Raw genomic sequence first — 6,279 nt, 5'->3', positions numbered from 1 at the left:
CTCGCCTCCTCGGCGAGATGCTGAAGCAAGACACCGCCCATGCGCTCATATTCGTGACAAAAAATCGACGATTTCCCCCTTCAAGAATAATTTTCTTCACGGTCGCAACAAGCACATTGATCTCCACTATCACTTCATAGGTGACTACATCGATAAGGGCACAGTGGTCATCGAGTTCATCAGGACTGGTGAGCAGAAGGTGGAATTCCTGACAAAGGCTCTGGGTCACGTCCGATTCCAACGGCTGCGGACAATGCCGGGATAATCAACATCCGACCTGTTCGATAGGGTTGAGGGGGGAGAATGTGGGTTTCAACCCTGTCTTCCTGGTATTATCGATATGGTGTTCATGGGTTTTATCTCTGTTGTGATTGATTCCCCGATAATGATGAGTGAGTAATTCCCCATAGGCGTCGGAGATGTAGGTGAGTGGTAAGATTCATTTGTGCCTATTCTATATGTCACCATTTGCATTCGTAGTAGTATGATCTGTCTAGTAAGTTGTTATACTATGGTGAACTCTATGTGTGTTGTCCAATTTAAGGGCCCAGGCAACATGATCTCAATACCTACACAGGTAACACATATTATTTAGGAGGTCTGTGACCTCTATCATGACAGGTGGACATATCTATAAGGACCAAAGATAATACGAGATAACGGTGATCCATCAAACATAATTCTTGGTTCCAGTCCAAGGACCTTAATTGTGGAAACGACCACTCAGTGGCAACGGTGAAGCAGGACCATAGAATGAAAATAATCCCACGAGGACGAGTTTCATAACCTTAGGGTGATCCGCCTACAAAACACAAATATCAAATAGTATGAATACAATACAAGGTAATTGGTATTACCGTCGCACTGGCACACTTGATAAATTCTTAGCATGAACTAAATTCTCTCCGCGCCTAATCTCTTCATTGCAGGAAACACAACTTTCATTCACATTTATGTTATTTACTTTTAATAGTTCTTATAGTTGCTACTTTAAAAACCATTACTCTTGTTACCCTGGTTTATCTGTTTACTAGAGTAATAACGATATTTGCAGAAGCTCAAATAGTTACTTCCCATAAGAACTGTAACACCATGTGTCTGACAGTAACACTACTATAAATACTCTCCTCCGCTCTTCTTTGGGACGATTACTCATTGGTATACTTCTGCGAAAGTGCTACACTACTCTGTTTGGCTTGTGGGCATCACATACCAATGGGGATTCCAGACTCTGTGAGAACGCCTTAATCCTCTGTATTTCCGTCAGTCACTCTAGTCATAGTTCCTTATTTAGTTTTTATATTATTTATTTCCAAGTTCACTTTGTCACTCAATTATTTTTTATATCCGCTCTCGCTTTGTTTTAGGTCTACAATTATCTACAGACATAAAAATACATAATTCATTACAAGAGGAAAAAGGCTGATTCATGTGCTCCCTATGGGATCGATACTCTTACTTCGAAAAGGCTACAACTAAGCTTTGTTCACTTGCATGCCATCTTGTTTTGAGGAGGAGGCGGAGCTGGCTTAGGATTACCTCAACCTCATGTCGTTCTGACGTGCGGAGTTCTCGTCATTTAGTTGGATGTCCCTGACATCGTACTTAACAACTAACAACCTCATGAAAATCAACTTATCTATGATCAATTATTAGGTAGCGTATCTATCAGATTCCTGATGATGTCAACCTAAGGGGGACTATTGTCTGCTTTCTGATATACCATTTGAACTCATTAGACTTCCAATATACAAACCATATTCATCAATATGGATGGTCTAACTATTTTTCAGGTCTTAAGCTAGCTAAAATCAATCGCCATCAACATTAATTTATACCAAACTTTTTTACTTCATCATAACTATTCGTGACATATAAATATATGTTGGTCCTTATCGATACATTTAGCGAAATAGTTTTTATAATTTTAATTTTAGCTATGTATTACTAGCAGAATTAACAATGACGCCACTCATACATTAAGTTACACAAATTATATATATATGTAATACTTGTGTTAGAAATATATACTCTTTTTGTGCTAAATGGAAACAATGTATTTTGCAATTTACTTAAATTTTTTTTGTCTAACTTGGTTTGTCTATCAAAAAATACAGTGGTTTTCACCTTAAAATTGAGACTACCAATAATATATTATATTGTGTTTTGTATGCATCATTTCCATAATATTCGTAGATATCTATAGACCTTGTTCGGTTGCTATTGATTGTATATATCAGGATTAGGCGTAACTAAATGCACGATTCTAGAGTGTACTAGATGTCAATAAGTAGTTTATCCTTTAATACCTCCTCCCTCTCCTCTCTTCCAATGTGTGTGCTCATTTCTTGGTCAATCTACATGTATTGATATTGGGAATCAGTAGTTAACCATCGAAATATATGTGCTTTGTACTCGGTATGGAAATCATATTATCCATAGCATGCATAATATGTCCAATGGTTATAAAGTTTTTCATCAATAATTGTATGAAAAACATAACAAGTTGATGCTAGCGTATTAGTCTCCGCACCACCACACAATCTATTTTGTGCAAGAATATTCTAGTTTGCATGCAAAGTCTAGGAGATGGCTAGTGGTTGCAAACAAAGGAAGTTGCTAGGTGCACACAACAAAAGATAAGAGAGAACACAAAGTGCACAAAGAAAATACAAGCATGCTGACCACATTGGACTAAAAGTTGATTCACAAATAAAAAAATGTTATCCTAAATATTTAAAAGATTTGCAATTGGTTTTTATTGTCAATTTCATGTCTGCTTGGTTTTCAAACTAGATCCAACATGGGCATGTTTTGACAAGCTTTTCTTATGCTCCCGATGATATGTTTCAAACATATCTATAACTTTTGTTATGTTCATGCTATACATACACCATATAAACATACTTTGGGCACCTTTTTATATTATGTTTAGTGGACTAACATATTATTCAGTGTCAAGTGTCAGTTGTTGTTTTCTAGTGTTTTTTATACAACAGAAAAATTGTATTTCTAGCGATAGAAAAAAATATGAGGATGTTTTTTGCACCAGAGGGCCCCATGGGCCAGAAGGCCACATGGAAGGGACTCCTCAAGCCTCCACACAGCCTCCTCCCACAGCCCAGGACTTGTCGATGAGCCCCTACCACATTGGAGGTAGGGAGCTCCCGTGATAACATCCTTTTGCCGCAAACTTGTCACCGGAGTTTCTGAATTGATCTGTTTTGAATTTTTCGGATTTATGGATCTCCGAAATAAAAAAAAACGGTGACAATACTCATATTTTAGCGTCTGGAACACTACTTCCCAAGGATAGATCCTTTCTCCAAGTGGACTCTCGCCCTCTGGGGCATGATGGACACCAAAACTAGAGGGGCGAGCTTATCTCACCTAGGTAGAAGGCCAAGGAAGAAGAAGAGAGATCTATTCTAATCTCTATCGGCGGCACGGAAAAGACGTCGGGAACCGTTATCACCACCAGTGTCTACATCGACAACCACCATCTCCATCGTCGCCACCTCCCTCTCAACAGTGGTATACTTATCTACAAAAGTATGTAATCCCCTTGTTAAACATGGTGTTTTATGTGAAGAATTTGTATCCAAAGATTTATTGCACTTCCATTATGTATGGGTACATTTCTTTTGTCTTGTGGCTTTGGTGATATATTATGATTGATTTGAGTTGTATGTTATGATATGGTGTTGTATGCTAGATCACACTTTAGTTTTAGTAATATCTTGTGGTGAATATGCGTAGGGTGACCGGAGTGACAGATATTATGGTGCCTGAGTGTAGAAGTCAAATCATATGGGGTAAAGAGAACCCATGGCTATTAATGCCATGGTTGTATTTTACCTTAAATCCAAAGTATTTGCGGATGCTTGGTAATGTTTTCAATCAAAAGAACATGTTAGCTAATGCATTTTGCTGCATGTTAGCACAAACATCTCCCGCATATAAAACTACAATGCATGATTATCGGTCTTATATTGTAGCCAATTAGTTAGTGACAATTCCGCAGCACCTACAACCACTACTTCATAGCTGCTTCCTTTTACTTTATTGCAACTTTATATTACAACTAACTTTTATCTAGTAATACTCAATAATCTTGCTCGTCACCACTTTATACCTGTGAACTATCTTTAGTCTGAGAGTCTATGTAAAGAAAACATTAGTGTACATAGGGGTGTATTGGTGGGCAGATAGAGCATGAGAGAAATAAATTCCCACCTTTCGCTCCCTTGTGATATCGACACTTCATACTTCCTCCTCCATATTGAAAAATGGTACAACAATTCCTTGCATTTGCGGATTATCAGGCTTTTTGATGGCGACATTGTTGGGGAATATGCCGCTAGGGTGAACATTCTCGGGTGCATTTATTTGCTTTACCAATAAATAGATTTATGGTTTTGCATGTGTTTTCTATCTTTCACTATATGTAGGAAACGTAAATAAAGTTGTTCTACTTACTAAGAAAAGAGTTGAGGAACCTCCTAAAATCATCACCACTGAAGAAGCTAATACTTGGATTATCTTCCATCCATTTGTGCGTGTGCTAATATCCAACCTGGCTTAGTATGGGAAAATACATAGGGAAAGCATGATTTTGTTTCCGAAACACCGTTCGTCTCAGAGAGGGAAACACTTGAAGGGTATGCTGAAAGAATTGAATGGCTTGGTTGGTGATTTGTGTGAAATCTATATATCAAATAGCTTGTTGCTCTAGGAAAGGTTGTAAACACTTTCTATTCCAATGTGAGTATTATTTCAATGATACACTAGCTTCTTATGTTAAGTATGAGTATAATTATTATGAGATAGAGAAAGTTGAACATTTTCTTCACTTTAAGGCCACATATGAAATTGCTTCTGTGGTTGATTAAGTTGAAACAAATGATGTTGCTTGTGCTATTAAATCTTTGAAATATAAGATCCTTGGATATTGTTTAATTTTTTTTAGATACTATTCATGAATTATTGAACAAACTGAGAGAGTCGCCGGTGCCGGAGAAGAGGCTTATGTTTGGTAGGAACAACAAGTGAGGTTATGGAACAGGAAACTGCTAAAAGGAAATGCTCATTAGATGAGAAAGAAGACGAGGAGAGTGATGAACAAAATGGGGAGAGTGGATTAGCTACCCGTGTCAATCTTCTAATAAGACTAACTCTTTACCTCAATCTATTGTTGGTTACCCTGCATGCTTAGATTAAAAACTCCCTTGTTGATGACTTTGATACTTACTATAATGAAGGCCATTATGACCATATAGAAGAATTATATGGACATGAATTTACTATTGTTATATATGCCAAAAATACAATAGCTAATCTTGTATCCACAATTGATGGTCTTATCTTGTTTCTTATATTGGTGGTTTGTGATTCGTTTGTGCTCATGATGATGCTAATAAAAATTATAGTTTTAACTTTGTCGCTACTGCTTGTAATTATTATGAGAGAGGACACTTATTTCCTCCTTCTCTATGATCCAAATACACTAAAATTGCAAGAAACCGCTTATATTATGCATTGGTAATTACTTTGTGTTAATGAATTGTTCTTTCATGACATGGCAATGCCTCGGAAGAGGGGTACACTTTGATATTACATGCTCTATGTTACCATGTGCTCTGTAATTAGAGCCAAATATTTGTTAAATAAATTTGGCTTTGATATACTTTGGTATCTTGGTGAAATGATTACATGAGAAAAGCCTAGTAATATGTCTTTAAATAAAGCATCGCTTGTGAGTCGATCTAGAAGTTTCAAAGAGTCATTTTATTCTGGTGTTTCACCACACAAATTTTCAAAAATAAAAAATAAAAACAGAGGAACCTAAAAAATTCTTAAAAGAGAAGTGATTGGAAGGTCGAGCATCGTAGAAGTAGGGGACGACCATGAATATTTGTGCTCATGCCCATGAACACAATGTAAATGTTGTAATGGAAGTTTCTCGTAAAAATAATTATCCCCTTGTATATACAATGTACTTTAATTAATTTTAAAGTGCAAGAATTTCCTTTAGCATATTAAGATGCGACTGTATGCATTGAGGTGCTGAAAGGGAAATTTTGATGTTGTTGTCTATCTGGGTGAAAATCAACATACCATGCTAAAATCGTGAGAATAATCAAGCTCCGCTGTCGCAGCCCCGCAATTCTTGGCCGCTCCCCGCCCCCTCCGTCCCCACCATCACCTAGGCATTGGCTCTCACCTCGGCCCTGTCGAGCTCTGCATACCGAAATCGAGCTCGGTGGTTGCTAAGTTTTC

Source organism: Triticum dicoccoides, chromosome 6A (assembly GCF_002162155.2).
Source record: "Triticum dicoccoides isolate Atlit2015 ecotype Zavitan chromosome 6A, WEW_v2.0, whole genome shotgun sequence".
Taxonomy (NCBI): domain Eukaryota; kingdom Viridiplantae; phylum Streptophyta; class Magnoliopsida; order Poales; family Poaceae; genus Triticum; species Triticum dicoccoides.
This window is presented reverse-complemented; position numbering follows the sequence as displayed.